General features: G+C 46.0%; 1 protein-coding gene across 3 annotated transcripts in view; it reads left to right on the top strand.

Moving 5' to 3' along the window:
* Positions 1-245: 245 nt before the first annotated feature.
* CPLANE1 (ciliogenesis and planar polarity effector complex subunit 1) overlaps positions 246-18375 on the top strand; it is a 2680747-nt gene continuing 2662617 nt past the window's right edge. For 2 of the 3 annotated variants that reach the window (XM_085631095.1, XM_085631092.1), the window contains exon 1: positions 246-378. The gene's annotated coding sequence lies outside the window, so the exon portion shown is untranslated. Of the gene's footprint in view, positions 379-446; positions 579-18375 lie in introns of those variants that run through there. The other variant, XM_085631094.1, reaches the window with a different exon arrangement.

The raw sequence follows: 18375 nt of genomic DNA, 5'->3' as shown, positions 1-18375 counted from the left end.
TCCCAGCCCGAGATACGGTATCAGACCCCGTCAATGAAGGAGCTCCAGTTAAGACCCACTCCCTCCCTTCAACGTGGACAGCAGCATCCACCGACTGTACGAGCAGGACTGCACAGCCCAGACAAAGAAAGCACGTGCGAACATCATACACCACAGCTGTATGGCGCACTAGGATTGGTTGAGGGACAGTAATACTCTTGTCCTAGACCGCCCATTTATAGCCGGCACCCAGGATATGTTCAACCGTAGGATTGGTTGCTATGCAACCCGGAAGTGCTAAAATTACGGAACGAAAACATGAGAGCCGTTACAAGATCAGTTAAAAATGAATGATATGAAAAACTGAATGCACTGATGGGCCATGTCAGTAGTCCGCAGGTAGGCACCGTGCTCTCAGAAACGACGGGCATTTTCGTAAACTTTTGATGTGGTGCGCCAAAGAATATATTCGACAGTGCGTCGTAAGAGTGATACTGATTTAAGTGTTAGTGGTACCGGTATTTTTGGAACTTTTGCTTCCCCACATTGAAATGCAATGTGTTTTTAAAAGCGACGAAGACCGGTATGCAAAGGGGAAGGTATGTGTAAATCGGACTGCATGAACACCATTTAAAATTGTCATCTGCTGGGCTGGGAAGTCGATAGTTCATCTGCGGAGCAATAAAGTCCTTCCTTGCTGTAAAGGAAGAATTTTATATATGTAGATTAGACATGCTTATTGCAATATGGGCAAATCTCACCTATTTGCATGTCCGATGAGAGATGTGTCTGCCGGGCATAGAGTAGGATATTGGTAAATATCTAAACAGCCACGAGTGTGAGGCTGGTGAACCCGAGTAGTTAGTACTCGAGTTTGCTCAGTATTATTAAGGTTCTTCTGGTGATCGTCGATGTTAACCTAGTGCGGGTTGCGCATGACCTGCGTTTCCCGCTGCCCATCGAGGACTCCTTCCAGTGCGGCATCTACTTCGATTCCAGGGTAAGGTGCCTCAGAGCTGGTCTGCTTGTACCATAAGAAATTCCAGTGGACTGTGAGAGACTCGGAGTATCCTTTTGCCACGGGAAGCCTCGTGGGCGCAGAGAGAGGCTCCCTGAACCTCGTGGTGTTTATTCTTTTCGAGGGGTATTGTAAGGGAGCTTACAGCTAAGTTGTGAAGTGCATGCTTTCAAAAGACAGTTATATTAAAAAAAAAAACTGCACTAGGTACAGCCTGCAAAAAATCTATATTTTGGAAACACTTTTTTATCTTAACCTTTTTATGCATTCTGTAGCAGCCTGTCTTAAACTGTGTGTAATGCACGTTTAAAATAACAACTTGCATGTTCACAGGGCTTTCTGTCACAGACTGGGGCCTTTTAGCACTAAACATACACAAGTCACTATTCTCCACTGCACCATCCAGGATTTGGCGCAGTGCATTAACTAATAGAGGTTTCATAATGTATAGTGCATTTCCGACTGATTAACATAACTTGCATTTGAGTTTAATCTAAGCTGTGCGTTATTTTATATATAATTACTGGAAGGTGAAAGACTGAAAAAGTGATAGAATATTTTGTTTTTAGACTATGCCCCCACTCTCTCACCCTGTGCCCTTGCATGCAGCATCACAGTTTCCATACTTTTTTAATGCACTTAGACCACAGGCTGTATTGCAGAATTTATATAGCTGTTCCTAAAAGAAGAGTGGACCAGTCCAGTCGTGGGAGAGACTGGTGACAGGTAATCCGTCAAGGAGTGTCAGTTGGAAAACTCTTAAAGGGGGGAACTCCTCCTTGTTAATGAAGTGCCCTCCACGCCCATGCAAGTGTCATGCTTCATCATCGGGTGTTGCTCCTCGTGCGGGTGGCACTGCAGTCCTCCACGGGCCCCCCAAGAGGGCTCTTTGTCGGAGATCTTTTCGGGGAACGCTGCAGTGGTGAGTACAAGTGTGTGGGGGGTGTAGTGCTAAGTGTGTTAAAAATATCACACTGGTACCCTGGAGAGACTTTATTCTGGGGTCCGTGTAATATGGTTAAAAACTGGGGTCAAGAGGAGTACTCTTGACAGGGTGGACAGAGTAGGGAGTATTCTCCTGCGTATTTGTAGTGCTAGTGGTAATCTAAAATAGTGGTATCAGGTCGACATGTTTCACGCCTCTCGTGGTCCCTTGTGAATCCAGTGGCATTTCTTCAGCACCGTGCAGCAAGTATATAAAGGACCACTTATTTGCGAAATCTAACCCTACAAGAGAAGAAGTGAGAGAAAAGGACAGCAACGACACTTGTCCATCACAGATGGAATATAGATCATGAGTCATTCATATCAGATTACGTTTGTGTTCAGTATAATCTAATACTTAGCTGAGTAGACCATCTCAGCGTGAGGGCGGTTGTAGTTGAAAGTATAAAAGGTATACACAGTACACATACCCAGAGCCGGTATTGAAGTGAACCAGTCTTTTGCTCATCCCTGCCATCATAGGTGTGGCAAGCCGGGAGTGAAGTGTCAAACATGTGAATAACAGCATGCCCTCACACACGGGAAGCTTTCCTGGGTGTGGTGAACGAGTCAGTGGTCAAGATTCGTTTAAAAAAGGCACATGCGGCGAAGTCTTTTTCTCTCCCTTCTTCCCTTGTAGGTTGGATTTCGCAAATAAGTGGTCATATTCAATTGGGTGCACGGTCATCCTGCCCCCACCTGAATCTAGGTATCATTAGAGGGTTACTGGGTGTCGCCGTCCCAGTCCCTTTGTTCTTTCCTTTATATACTTGCTGCACGGTCATGAAGAAACGCCACTGGATCCACTACAGACCACGAGAGGCGTGAAACATGTTTACCTGATACCACTATTTTAGATCACCACTAGGACTACAAATACGCTGAAGGAGAATACTCCCTACTCTGTCCACCCTGTCAAGAGTACTCCTCTTGACTCCAGTTTTTAACTATATTACACAGACCCCAGAATAAAGTCTCTCCAGGGTACCAGTGTGATATTTTTAACACACTTAGCACTACACCCCACAACACACTCTTACTCACCACTACGGCGTTCCTCGAAAAGAACTCTGACAAAGAGCCCTTGTGCGGTGCACATGGGGGGCTGCAGCGCCACCCCCACGAGGACCAACGCCCGATGATGAAGCATGACACTCGCATGGGTGTGTGAGGGCACTTCATTCACAATGAGGAATTCCCCCCTTTAAGAGTTTTCCAACCGACACTCCTTGACAGATTACCTGTCACCAGTTTCTCCCGCGACTGGACTGGTCCTCTCTTCTTTTGTAGGAACAGCTACCCTCTCGCGATTGATACATTTTCATTATCATGCCATATCTGAGTGTCTTTGTGAAATGTAAGAAAGCAGTCAGATTGTATAGATATTTGAGACCTGTAGTGGTGGACGATATTAAAGTCCTCAACATTTTCCAGCAATGTGTGATAAATATCTTCAGTTATTCCATACCTGTTTATTCGGTGATGTTTGGTTTTTGACTGTACAGTACTGGTGATGGGCAACTCTAATAGCAGACAAGTCTTATGTAAATTTAACAAGTATAAGTTACAATTTGCTGCTGATCACTGCATATCATGTTCTTGATGTTATTGTGGGCTATAACTGTACGGGGCAAAAATACTCCCTTCCGCCAACAAAGTTCCCATTCACGCTTTGTCAGTGGGAGGGAGCATTTTTGTTCTTTCCTATTTTCCAGAAGTGGTGAGGATTCGATTTGGACCCCATGTTTATATTTATAACGTATGGCATAGAGACAGTGCATAGATGGAGGTGTGGACCTCCGAGGCTGCTCCTGGGAAGATCCATTGGACTCTGAATATTATTGGATTGGTTATCAAAGTTAAGCAGATAACCTCACATTAGTGGAAGATGTGAATGGTAGACAACGAAGTCCTGAGGAGACCTCATAAGTGATTTAGGGGTCGAAACGCTGACATACCTTCCCATTTGGTTCAAGAACATTGAATGAAACGAGGATATAGTTGGGAATAGTACAGTGTATTATATGTCTTATTTGCATTTAAATGTGAGCACTGCATTGCCTGCACTATTTTATTCTCTTTTTCTCACTTTAATACATTGAATGTGTAGACGTGCTGAATTTTGCACTTGTATATTGTCATTCATTTGGGAGTCCAGAAGTTTCTTTTCAGTATTCCCAACATCCAGGCATCCGACAGTAATTGATTGCTGCAATTATTTTGTGAAACAGAATTAATTTGAAAATAATACAAGGCTTTAAGATGTTTGTGTAAAGCTCTACACAAGTGAGTCCCATGTGGCAGTTGTGATAAATATATAATAGTTAACCTTTACCCATCGGCATATAGGGTGGGTCTTCTTGTTGTGCATAACAGATATGGTGAACCATAGGTCAGCCCTTCGTAGTTTACCTGCTGCATTAAGTAGTTTGCTGGTTGATTTCTTTCCAATTCGTGGGTTTTAAGCCAAGGATTGTGTTTGAGGGTGCAACTGTTTTCTGGGCTCTGTTGCTGGGATGCGAGTGGTGCAGCTGTCTAGGAAATATCAGTGCTTACATTTATTTTTTTTATTCAATTCAATTCAATACTTTATTCAACAATTAAGTTGTAAAAGTGACAAAAACAGTATACACAAAATTTCAACACATTTTTACATTTAAAAATCGCAATATAAAAAAGCATATGATAAAATAACAGTATGCATGGGTACATTGACGAACCAACCTATAAATATAGCAATCCGGTCAATTTCCACTAAAAATTACTTTGACGTTTGATCAATTTAGACCGAATGGCCCACGCCCACTTAATGTATTTTGCCATTGCAATAGAGATTGTCGGGCTTGGATCAGTTGACAAAATTCTCATGGCTACCTCGTATCTTCGGGTTCCCAACAATCGGCAAACAGGTAATACCCATTTCTTACGTGGAACGGTATAGAGCGGACAAAAGAGGACAAAATGGCTCATAGATTCGTGCTTGTCTAAACATTTTGGGCATCTGCTTTCTGACCCCACTACCCAATGAGATGTAAATGATCGCACCGGAAGTGAGCCTATCCTGAACTGGAAAAAAAGTTTGCGATCAGAAGGAACTTCTATTAGGCCCCAATACAATTACAGTCTGGTGTCGGGTTTGAATTCCAGAAATCTGCCAGTTAAAGTAGATGAGCACCCCTTAATATATGATTCTAAGCCAATCATCTCCCAATAGCTATTTTTCAAAAAGTCTTTTGAAGGGAAGTCTGCATTAGAGGGGTCGTCCCAAAGATCTCTCAGTCCCATACGATATAATAATGATTTTAGAGATTTCAACCATTCGATCCTATGAGAGGAATCTTTTTCTATGATTTCCTTTAGGCCCATTGCATAATGGCTAAGCTCATTGGTTGTCCATACCCTGCGCCAATATAGCAAAGGACGCAGATAAGCTACGTCCTGCAAGGATTTTAAACCAAGATCGCGAAAAAGGGGTAACAAGGGGGTGCTCTGGGGAACACCAACAGCTTTCCGAATATACTCCTTTTCCATGGTATTCAAACGCTGTGGGTTTTTGCCATACCCCCACAGCTCAGACCCGTATAGAGCCGAACTACGGATCTTCATCGTATATATCTCTAAAAATGGCTCCATTGGCTGAGACTGCGAGGCTTTAAACCGTTTCATTAGAATACCAGACTGTTGTTGGTGTTTTAGTATCGAGAGTTCTATATGATTATTCCAGTACATATTTTTCTGCAGTGTTACTCCCAAATATGTAAATGCATCGACCTGTTCTAGTGGGGATCCATTCATAAGGATTGCACCTTTGAATGGTCTGTACATTTTATTGGGTCTAGGACCGTTGAGCACCATGAACTTGGTCTTTGCGACATTGATTTCCAGTCCACGCGATAGACAAAACTCTTCGAAGCGCCGCAAGGTTAGCTGGAGGCCAATCGGAGTTTTCGAAACCAACAAAGTGTCATCCGCAAACATGAGGACCGGGACACGAGCCCCAGCCAAAGCTGGGGCATCCGTGGGGACCCTGGAGAGGAACTCTGCCACCCCGTTGACGAAGAGTGAGAACAGGGTAGGTGCCAAGACACAACCCTGCCGCACACCCCTCCCAACGGGGAAAGGTTCGGTAACCTCTCCGGGTTTACCCCAACGTACCCGAGCAAAATTGTCCTCATGTAAGCGGACGACAAGTGCCAGCAACTCCGGCGCCATCCCCAGCTCCTTGAGTACTTGCCACAGTTTGCCACGCGGGACCAAATCAAATGCCGCCCGCATGTCGACAAATACTGCGTACAAGACACCTTTATCTAAAACCACTGTCCTCCAATACAGCATTAAAAATCTAAAAACCTGATCGATAGTACTGGCCCTGGGGCGAAAACCAGCCTGTAGAGGACTCAGGATATTTGCATCCTCCATCCAGGACTGGATGTTCCCCAACACCAGCCGTCCAATAATTTTTTGTATGGCGTCTATTAAGCTAATAGGCCTGTAGTTGCTAGCCAAAGACTTGTCCCCTTTTTTATATTTAGGGACTATTTCAGCGCCTTTCCAAGATTGTGGTATTGCCATACCCTGAGCGATGGCATTGGCCAGGTAGGCAATATAAAGGCGCCATCTCTGTCTATCATATACAAACACGTCTACAGGGATTAGGTCCATACCTGGTGCCCGGCCTAAGTTTACAGTATCGAGAGCTCTGTCAACCTCTTTAACACTAAAAGGTGATTCGCTATAAAAAATGGGTTCATATACAAACTGACTATCGTCAGTATCCTTAGCATACTGGCTTTTAAAAAACTTTATCCAAGCGTCCTGGGGAACAGAATTATGTGGGCTTTCTATAACTTCCCCCCCCTTTTCCACTGAAAAATGTCCCAGAACTTCTTTTGATTCTTTCCGCTACACGCGATCTTAAGGTCTTGCCATTCACTCTCCTCCCACTCCTTTCTGGCGTTCCATAGTACCCTCTTATAGTTACTCCGTGCCTGCTTTATTTTGCTCAAATATTTAGATTTGAGCGCAGTTCCTAGTTCTTTCCGTGCTTGCTGACAATTAGTATTAAACCAATTCTCTTGTTTTTTTTTTGTAGGACCGTTTTGCTAAAGTTTTTTCGCAGAAATAGTTTTTAAGTTTGGCAAAAAACGTAGTGTATATATTCTCTACAGTTATATCAGATTGGCTAATATTACAATCCGTCCCTATTAGTGACAACACCTCATCCAAACTACTTTTTATTTTGTCGACAAGATCGGGTTGCTGTACAACTTTTTCCCACTTCAGGTGACGTTCGTCATTTGTAAGCCGAACAGGCAGACCTTCCATAACACTTACATTTACCATACTTTCTCCCATGCCTGATCTAAAGTAGGCTACTAGTGGGTTATGGTCACTTTCGATTCGAGGTTTTACCATCATATCCTCGAGACCATGCCACATCCCAAGATATAGTCTATAGTCTATAGTGCTAGACCTAACACCATTATCAAAGGTTTTACACCTCGTTCTGTCAGAGGGTGTCCTGCCATTTGCCGCCCTCAGTTGGTTGGTCAGGCAGAACGCCTTTAGGTATAGGGCAGCCTCACTCCATTTACTTACTATTTTAGTCTCGAGCTGCGGGATACCCCATCTTATATCCTCCTCTTCCGATAAATGCAAGTCATGGTGACCCAACGGTTCGAAGGTCGTATTGAAGTCACCTGCTACTAGTGGGAATATATTAGTAGATCTTGATTCAACAAGAAAGTTAAGTGTAGTTACCACCTCCGACTTTTTACCCCCCGGCAATCCTCTAGCATACACATTATAAATGTCTATGCACGAGTTTGGTGGAAAATTTAATCTTATGCCTAGGATATCGTTATGCTGGTTTTGGAAAGGATGTGTTTTGCACTTTAGAGATTGTTTAATCCATATGACCAAGCTTCCTACTGGACGGCCCTTTGGCCTTTTGACTGCAGGGACATAGAAGTTCAAATAACCTATCCTGAACACGGGCTCTACCGACCATGTCTCCTGGAAGAGGCAGATGTCATGGTCATCTATGAAATCAGTCCATAAAGGTGACGCTAATTTGGATCCTATACCAGCCACATTCCAGGATAAAAATGTTGTACATCCTGCAGCACCAAGGGTTCCTTTAGATTGACCTATATTCGTAACAGATGGCATTACAGCTGGTATGTCCTGTCCAGACACAAGGCATGGGACTTGTTCTACATCTCTAGTAATATCACTTGTTGCAGCAATCATGTTTATATCGCTGTCAGCTCTAGGGTCCACCATTCTCAACATCTCAACCATTTTATTTCCATGGGCTATCTCAGGGGCCGCATACTCCTTTACAAGACTAGAGCAACCACTGTTACACTTCTGTCAATCACAATCAGACAGACCAGACAACACTTCATATCAATTAAAGGACCTAATGTCCCCCATTGATTGACCCATGCGCATATCTTTCCTTCCAAATGACCTTAACAAAGGTTGGGATGATGGAGCGTAAAAGTAAGACAGTGGCACTGTTCTAACTGGGGATGAAATATCAACGATCTGGGACCATCCACAAATATAATCAACACAGTGTTTATCCCTAAAATTGATAATGACACAGTCGCCCTTAGTTGTCTTAGGTTTGCTGCCCACCCAATTTACCCTCCTGGCGAACAGAATTTCGGCTCGCATATTGTCCGGCAGTGGCCGTTTAGTGTTGAGCCAAAATATACATTTGTTTTTTAAGGCCCAATATGTTTCCCTAATGCCATTTGCCAAAGGTGGGACACCGGTCAGAACGACTACATATGGGGCAGCCTCGGGGGGGAGATGTATATCAATCAAATCTGAGGGGGACTGGGCCAGAGATTGTGCCTGTACGGACTGTTCAGCATTGTTTGTTAGGGTGGATAAAGTTCTATTTGTTCCATCATCAGCTGAATTAGATTTTGGATTAATTTTTCCGTTTTGCTGGTTGACTTCTTCCACTGTGTCGCATTGTTCTGTTGGCCTTTGTGTTTCGGTATTTGCAGCAACATTGACTTTAACTTGGGTATTCTTAGTGCAATTGGATTTGTTGCATCCAGTTTGGTCATTGACACATCCCAGTTGGCTATTCAAGCCACTTCCGTCAACCCGTTGCCGCGCCGAAGACCATGCCAGTTCCATGCACACAAGTCTGCTTTCAATAGACCCTAGTCTTTCGTAAATAGGAGCACATGCGTTTTTTAAAATTGTGTCCAGTTTTTTCCAAAAAGCTTTGTCTCCCTGATTCACGGGGGTACCCCCCTCAAGTGACGGGGAATTTTGTCTTCCTTCACTTATAATAGTTTGAGGACATACAACAGAATCTGATCCTGAGCTGGCCATAGGACCGGGATTCGCCTTTTTAGCTGCCATAGACTGTTGGCCGCCTCTGCGCTTGTTTTTCCCGGCTAGGCCTGTGTACTGTTTAGCACAACCCCCGTTGGCGCTACTTGCGGAGCGGGTCTTAATAGTTGTTAAAGTCTTAGATTGTGATACGGCAATATCTGCAGCTGACCCTTCCGCCATGACACCCGACGTTTCAGGTAGGGGGGGAGTGGATACTATGGTTACGCTGTTACACACTTCCATCGCGGGGGATGTTAGCCCCACAGATGTCGGGGTGGCATGCGTGTGACACGGTGGAGATCTGGAGCTCGCGATGGTTCCCAATGATGATCTCTTGTCACATAAAACATCAAGAGACAGTCTTTTTTCTGTTAGCTCTATGTCCTTAGCCAGAACTGACTGGACACGTACAAGAAAGTTATCAAGGGTTCCCATTAAGGCTCCTCCTGTTGAACCCAAAGGCATGCCTTCTCTATTTCCAGGCTTGCTCATTGTATGCTGAGCAAGAATCTACAACAAGGCCAACTGGTTATACAAATCAAGGGACCCCAGCAAGCACGGTCTCACCTTTCAGATCTTCTTCCTCAGATGTTAGGGGGTGTGCCCGGCCCGGCCTCGATCGGTCACGGACGGGCTCAGAAGGGCCCGCCCTTGGCCCGGGCTTCGCGCCGGGCTTCGTTCCGCGCGCGTTCCGCTAGCGCGGCGTGAGTGGATGGTATGTATCCAATTAGGTGCAACAGGGGGGAGGGGCCAGGGAAGAGGACCCAGCTGCGCCGATGTAACTCCAGGCGCTAAGGGAGCTGGTCCTCGCAGTCCCACCCTCCTCTGATTCCGATGGTTAGGTGCAGCGTAATGGCAGCAGCAGCGGACAGGTCAGTATTCAAAGCACACAAAGTTCTTCTGAAGCCACGAGTTTAAATCCCCGAGCGGCTCCCGTGAAGCGGGGGCCGCGAGTTGCTGCACAGGTCAAGGGGGAGGGCCAGGGAAGAGGACCCAGCTGCGCCGATGTAACTCCAGGCGCTAAGGGAGCTGGTCCTCGCAGTCCCACCCTCCTCTGATTCCGATGGTTAGGTGCAGCGTAATGGCAGCAGCAGCGGACAGGTCAGTATTCAAAGCACACAAAGTTCTTCTGAAGCCACGAGTTTAAATCCCCGAGCGGCTCCCGCGAAGCGGGGGCCGCGAGTTGCTGCACAGGTCAAGGGGGAGGGCCAGGGAAGAGGACCCAGCTGCGCCGATGTAACTCCAGGCGCTAAGGGAGCTGGTCCTCGCAGTCCCACCCTCCTCTGATTCCGATGGTTAGGTGCAGCGTAATGGCAGCAGCAGCGGACAGGTCAGTATTCTTCTTTTATTCAGCAAACAACAATACAACCCAAAAACAGTACCGGAGGACATTTTATCACGTTTGCTTCACGTAACACATCCTTTCTCCCCCGTTAACATCGCTTGTCAGTTGGCAAAGCTAAGGTTCCATAATTACAAGCTTCAGTCACTTTCAGAGTCCCTTTCTCTCAAGTATGCGGCCAAAGGACCCCATATATCTTATGGTCTATACGCATCAGGAAGCTTCTCTGCATATGTTGCCAGTGTCTCTTGGCAGTAGACCAAGTCCTGAACCCAGCGTTCCAGTGTGGGGGATGAACTTCTACCACATTTCATCACCACATTTTTTTGGGCTATCAATAAAGCTATTGTTGTAAACTTATACAAGCCCCCCTTTAGATTGGGAAGTAGCCCCAGCAGGCAGGTCTGTGGATTACACTGTATCATGCCAAAATAATCTTGCCTATAGTACTTACCACCTCGCACCAAAAAGATTTTACTCTGTCGCACTCCCATGCTGGATGTATAAAGTCCCCTCCCTCTGTCCCACATCTATCACAAGCATCAATGTCTGTTATGCCATATCTATGTAACCGCTGAGGAGTATAGTACACTTGCTGTATATATTTGAAATGTATAATGCGAAGATTGCAATTGGATGTCATCATCTCTGTCTGACTACAACATTTCTCCCATTCTTCTTCCTGTGTGAGTTGAGGATGAAATACTGCATTCCAGCGTTCAAGTGCTCGATTGGCAGTACTCTTTACCTAAGCCTGCGCAGTCTGATATAGTTTAGTAATTAATTTATCCCACGTAGGGGCCACCAGCAGCACCTATAGCGTATTTAGTGTTGGGAGTTCCTGCAGGAATGTCGAGTAATGTGGTGTTCTATGTTGTATGTAATGTAGGTTATCTAAAGTTATAAACTGTCTTTCTTGGTACAGATTGCTCATCCTGCCAATGTCCACTTGTCTCAACACAGTCAGAGTTCCCCGCTCCTGCAACACCAAGCCTTCCGGATGATGCCCAAGTAGAAGCAGCAGAGCATACAGTGGTAGCTTCCCTGCCAGGCTGCAGTAATGCATTGTATCGTGTTTATTTGTTTTTGCGGTATTCCCCTTTTGTGATGCAACAGTATATCACGTAGCGGTACCCGGTGCGCACCCCCACTTCCACCACTAAATGTGGCGTGTATGCGTGGGGTTGGTACCAATAATGCGCAAAATGCGCTTGCGCACATAGGTTGTACAGGCAGAGATCTGGGGCGACAAATCCTCCACTTTTGTAGGGCATAGTGAGGGTTTCCAACTTAACTCTCGGTTCCTTCCCTGCCCAGATTAGTTTTAGCATTTGTGTACGTATATTTTTGAACAGCAGCCTCGGCAGGGTGATAGGGACGGTTACAAACAAATAGAGAAAACCCGGGAGTACCATCATTTTTATCAATCCTATCCTGTCTGCTAGCGACAACAGCATTTTTATCCACCTATCTACTCTTCTTTCCAGTTTGGTGAGAGCCCTGCCGTAGTCTTCCTGTACAGCCAGGTCTGGATCTCTATGCACCCATACTCCCAGATACTTCACAGGCTCTGTAGACCATTCCAGTGGGAATTTGATCGCATACAGCATTGTACATTCTGTTAGAAGTATAATAACTAATTTCCCCCAGTTGATGCTAAGCCTGGAAAAATGTCCAAAGCAGACGTGCTCACGAAGTACCTGTTCTAGATATGCCTCAGGGTCTCTCGCATATAATACCATATTGTCTGCATACAATGAGGTGCTAAGCGGCCTTTGCTGAAACCTCAGCGCAGAGTCTCGGTGCCTCTGCCTTCTAATGCATGCTAATGGTTCAATCATTAAAGAAAACAGCAGCGGAGACAGAGCAGTCTTGCCTCGTGCCTCTGCACATGTCTAGTGGTTCTGAGGTGTACCCCTCTATTCGCACTCTCACCTTTGGGGATGTATACAACAGTAGAAACAACAAAAGAGTGATTGGTACATAACTGGTTTGCCTGGAATTAATCATTTTTTGGTTAAAACCAGCCACCTTATAATACCTACACCACTTGTCACAATCACTCCCCCAAACAAAACCTGCTCCGCTGTAACTCGGGCGTTGAAGCACACCAGGGAGGCACTCGGCCTCTCTGGTGGGAACCCTATGATGAAGCATGTCACCAACCAGGTTGGTGAGTGAGGGTTCTTTTACAAAATAAAAAATGTTTTTGTCTTTCCCACGCTGTTTTACTGGCTAGTTTTTCTAGTTATGTACCAATCACTCTTTTGTTGTTTCTACTAGTATTTCCAGGGGGAATAAGAGTGATCCTCTCCCTCTGCCTCTCTTTGTTTCTTGATGTATAGAACAGGCATAGCCACTTTAGAAAGCTCGCCGAGAGACCCATACGTCGTAATATCTGAAGCATATAGCTCCATTCTATGGAGTCAAACGCTTTAGCAGCATTCAACATAACTGCCACTGCCCTAAGCTCCGGGTTGAGCTGGTGAAAGAGTGAAAAAAGCGTTCGGAGGTTATGAGTAGTAGACCTCGTTGGAATGAATCATGACTGGTCTGGGAGTGCCATATGGGCCATAAGGGATTGGAGTCTGATTGCTAGTATACAGGCTGATATTTTAGCATCTGTGTTGAAAAGGGATAGAGGTCTATAAGATTCACATCTTGTTGGAGGTTTGTCTTGTTTAAGCAAGGTTATTATAAAGACCTCACGCAATATGGCCAGGAGAATGCCCTTGTCATACGCTTCCTGATACATTTCTAACATTTGCGGTACCAGCAAATTCCTGAGCGTTTTATAAAACTCGCCCCCCCCCAGTCCATCCGGACCTGGCAATTTGCAGTTTGGGAGCGTTTGTATCGCCCCTGCTACCTCCTCTTTGCTGATAGGCTGGGTTAGATATTCCCTCTGTCCCTCAGACAGCCATGGAACCCCTATATCAGATAAGTAGTTGTATTGCTCTTCTGGTTGGAACTTCCTGTGAGAAGCATACAGGCCCTCATAAAAATTCTTGAATTCAGAGGTTATCCCTTGGGGATCATAGTAACTATTCCCTGCTGCATCTGTTAGCTGTATGATGGGCTGATGGCTTTTGCTGCTCTCTATTTTAGTCACCAGACTGTGACCTGCCTGCCACCGTCTCCATAAGACTTCGCTACATGTCTTTTTGATAGGTAACATGCTTCTGTTTGGGCTAGCTCATTGTATTTTGTGATGCGCTCTTGTATGTCCACTAATGTGGCCTGGTTCGGTTCTGCACCATATTTTAATTCTAAATAAGACACTTTGTTCAGTTCGTTGCAGCTGTGTATGGATATCCTTCAATATGCCTGCTTTCGTACTTATGCAGACCCCCGTATAGTAACCTTAAATGCTTCCCATAATGTGGAGGCTTCTTTAACCGAACCCTTATTAATTTGAAAAAAGTCAGCGATGGCATCGCTAATTATTGTCTTAAAAATTGGGTTGAACCACTCCTCCGTCCTGAATCGCCATGTGTATTGTCATGGGGTGCATGTTGGGATCTGACAGTGTCCTAGGCTGATGCCCTACTTCGACCACCCAGGCATTCACCCCGTTAGTCTCCAGTCAGTAATCCAGTCTGGACCAGGAACCATACGCTGGCAAGGCATGTGTGCCCTCCTGACGGTCTGGGTAGCGAATCCTCCAGCGGTCCACTAAACCCATTTCGCCCATCCCAGCTCTTCTAATTTTCGCTGCCTTGGGACTCTGTCCCCTGAGAGGCTTCAATTTGTCCCTTCTTGGGTCCAAATGTGTGTTCAAGTCAACCCCCCCTCCCATATTATCTCTGATTGCAGTAGTGGGCGCAAGACATTTAATATTTCTGATTAGCAGGCCGGATCATCCACATTTGGTCCGTAAACATTGACCAGCGTTATTAGTTTACCATAGAGGCTCCTTTTTAGTATTGCATATCGCCTGGAGACATCCGTGGCAGAATAAAGTACCCTGAATGGCGTTCCTCTCCTCACAAGCGTGAGCACCCCGTGCATATGAGGAGTACAAGGATGACAGCCACACTCCTGGCCAGCCTGCACCCACCCTTCCTTGCCTCTGTGTTTCTTGTTAAGTGAGTTTCTTGTAGAAACGCAATTTGTATATCATGCCTGGTGAGATTCGCCAGTACTTGTAGTGTTTTCTTGGGGTTGTTTAGCCCTCGGACATTCCACGTCATACATGCTAGTTTAATATTACCAGATTCATTTGTTTTTGCCATCTGACCAGTGTGTATGCCTCTTGTTCCTGCGTGTTACCTCTTGCTAACAACGGATGTGTAATTTCTGTGGACTGCAGTACTTCATACGGTTAACCAGCGTCTCCCCCTCCCCTTCCCCACCCACTTCAGCATCCCAAACATGCTAAAGACACTGCCCCTCTTGACGCACTTGTAAACTAATTATTAAATGTTAGAAAGTATTACCAGTCTCAAGTCACTCCAGTGTTGGAGGCGTGCCAGGCGCCCGGATTCTAGATAAGCTCCACCCAAACCACTTTGACTTTCAGTTATGTCCCAGGTCGAAGCGATGTCCCGTTTTCATCTGCCCTTCTTATATGAATATTTGCTGACTGCCACCAGCATTCTAAAGTTCTTGATCCGAGTCTTCGCCGTCATGAGTGCGTGGATCATGCTTCTTTCTCATTATGGATCGTAAGAATTCCTGCGCAGCCCTCGGGGTCGTGCAGATTTTCTGTGTCCCTCTGTGTACTATGCCGGGCTTGGTACAACATGCCGTACGAAATCCCTTCCTTCCAAAGCTGCTTCTTGACGTTCTGGTACTCCCTCAGTGCGGCCTGCAAGGTCACGGTGAAATCTGGGTATATCGCCGCCCGTTATACCCGATAATTACTTTCTTGCTTCTCTCTTGTCAGGCGTAGGACCGTATCCTGGTCCCAGTAATTCAGTGTTTTGGCTATGATGGGCCTTGGCGTTGCCCCTGGCGGGGGTTTCGCCATCAACGATCGGTGAGCGCGCTCAACCACCATTATAGATGAGAAATTCATTGTGCCGAAATAGTTCCTTGAACATCTGCTCCACAAATAGCTCCATCTTACCAGTATTGACCGCTTCTGGCACCCCTACAATGCGCACATTGCTTCGCCTCGGGAGCGCCTCCAGGTCCTTGTCATTTGCTTGGATGACCTGCAGGAGTTTCCCCATATCTGAGCATTTACTTGTTGTTGCTTGTAGCGTATCCTCAGCTGATGAGATTGTTTGTTCTGTCACTGTAATTTTGGTGGCTTGCTTATCAAGTTTAGTGGTGATACTGTCAATATGCAAATTTAGTGAGTCTATATTGCTGTCAATTGAGTTGAGGCTCCGCTGCATCGCTTTTAGTGTTTGTTCTAAGGCCGTGGATCCGTGAACCTAGGATTCTTGTTCTGAGTCTTTTGCTCTCCCTGCGTGTTTTTTGCGGCTTTCCTGGCCTCTATGGTGAGGTGCGGCTGAGATTTGTCTGTTTTCCCCATGCATTCCTGCCACTTATCCTTCAGGCGCTAGATCTGCTATTCTGCACTTTAATGCACTGCCCCGCGGTTGACGATTCATCAATCCATTCTGACACAAAGGCCTTTTCTTGTGTTATTCTTGCCTAAGTTGCCAGTATTTAAATCTCCAACCCTGTGCCTAGATTAACGCTGTCCTTATAAGCTTAGCGACGACATCCAGTCCATTCATACACATCGCACTCCCAGGCGCAGTGTCTGCCTTCCAGGTTCTGGCCGCTTCTATACACCAGCGGCTCAGCACTCCCCAACTCTGTTTTGCACAGGTAGGCCTCAGAGTCCACAACAGCCCTCACTGTGCCGCAATTATTTCGCCAGGCCCAACCACGAGCCACCTCTCTCAGATCTCTAGGGGCCTCATAGACGACGGTGTCCAACTTCCAATAGCCGACACGCGGCCTATATCACACCCCATAGTACCAAAGTAGGCTGCCCACACGCACGTGAGCCTGCCTGAGCCTTCGAGCGCCAGTTCGACTCTGTCCCTCGCTCCGCCGTGGTGCCCGTCTTATAAGGTTCCCACAATCAAGTAGGTCCCTGAGCGGATCCTCAATTCTGCACCTCCGCCAGCAGTTGCCGTCGCTCTCCCCGATTACAGGCCTCCTGCAGTCCCCGCTTCTCGGCCTCCGGGCAGGTACACCTGCGCCTTTTGCACTCGGTTCATCGTTGTGTGGCACAGAGTTCGTAGGCAGGCCTGCCGCTTAGTTTCTGCCGCTTCCGGGCCCGTACCTTACTGGCTGATGGCGTGCACCGCTCAACGCGGCGGGCTTGCACCACCTCTTTGCTGACTGTGTTTTAAGGCTGGGCTTGCCTTCGTACCTTAGCTTTGTCGGGAGCCTCTGAAGCTGCAGCTCGCTCCTCCAGCGACGTCTCGGAGATTCTTTTCCCAATTTGTTAGTGGCACTATGCCGCTCAGACCTTGCTCACACCATTTGTGAGCGCTTTTTAGTGAGGATGAATGGATTAATGACAGATATCTGTCCCTGACCGGCAGAGCAGCATTAAGGTGCGGCCATCTTACCTCAAGCTTTCTAGCGCCCCCCATGTTTAAACTGTCTTCAGAGGTGTATTTGCTCCTGGGTGCTTCTAATGTTGGCTGATAGTGAGTTGGGGGCTTGTGCTGAGAAAGCAGTGCCTCTCATGGATTTCTTCTGGTTAGATGGTATGATAAGTAGTGCAAGCCTTGAGCACAGTGTTCTGTCTTGTTTGTATTTCTTGAATTTAACTTGTAAGTATAGCCGTCCTTTTCCTTGGGAGAATATGAGAACCATGAAGAGTGCCTTAAAAATTGACCAACTTGCTATTGGAAGCCAGTGGAACAATTACAGGACTGGAGTCACACATTATCTTGGGTGAAGGCGGAGAAGAAGCCTTACAGCAACATTTTGAATGAGCTGTATTTGTATGATGAATGTGGGTGCACCAAGGTATAAGCTGTTGGCATAATCAAACTTGAAGATAACTAGTTTGAGGATGGTGTTGTATAGTGTATGTAAGTGATAGAATCTTAAGAAGGTTGCATGATCAGGGCTGGGCGTTCTCGTTCTAGAATCAGATATTCCTGGTCGGCAGTTGAGGATCTGATTCTGGATAAGAAGATGAGTGGAGTTGGGCTCTTTGTAATGGATAAATAAACGTAATATATCTACACTATTGTGCTAATATCATACTTCATATGCAAAACCTTACCACCACATATTGACGACGAGGCAATAAAAGTTATTGTGGATCCTATTGGTCGATTTGATATTGCGAGCATCCAAAAAGTCAATGGATTCTTGTGAGGCATGTTTCTGAATGCACTGAGCAAGGATGAAGGATAGCCTTGTGTGCTGCAGGATAGGGGAATAAAAATGCTGATTTAGACTTAGTTTTGTGGCTCCCCTCGTCAGTTGGATGTATGTCATGGCACATGTACGAAACCATATTAGAAGCACAACTTCTCTTGGGAAAGGTCTAGTTCCACACTGCGACGCCAAAGCTGCAATCAACAGGAGGTAACACCAGGTGGTCTAGTTGTTGAATGGAACTGCATGCTGATGTCAGAACGGGGTTACCGGCGGCCATCTTTGATTGTATGTCAAAAGGAGGTAACACTAGATGGTCTGGTTGTTGGATGGAATTGCATTGTGACTTCAGAACGTGGTCTCTGGTAGGCATCTTTGA

The sequence above is a fragment of the Triturus cristatus genome, chromosome 2_1 (genome assembly GCF_964204655.1).
Source record: "Triturus cristatus chromosome 2_1, aTriCri1.1, whole genome shotgun sequence".
NCBI classification, from domain to species: Eukaryota; Metazoa; Chordata; class Amphibia; order Caudata; family Salamandridae; genus Triturus; species Triturus cristatus.
This window is presented reverse-complemented; position numbering and strand designations above follow the sequence as displayed.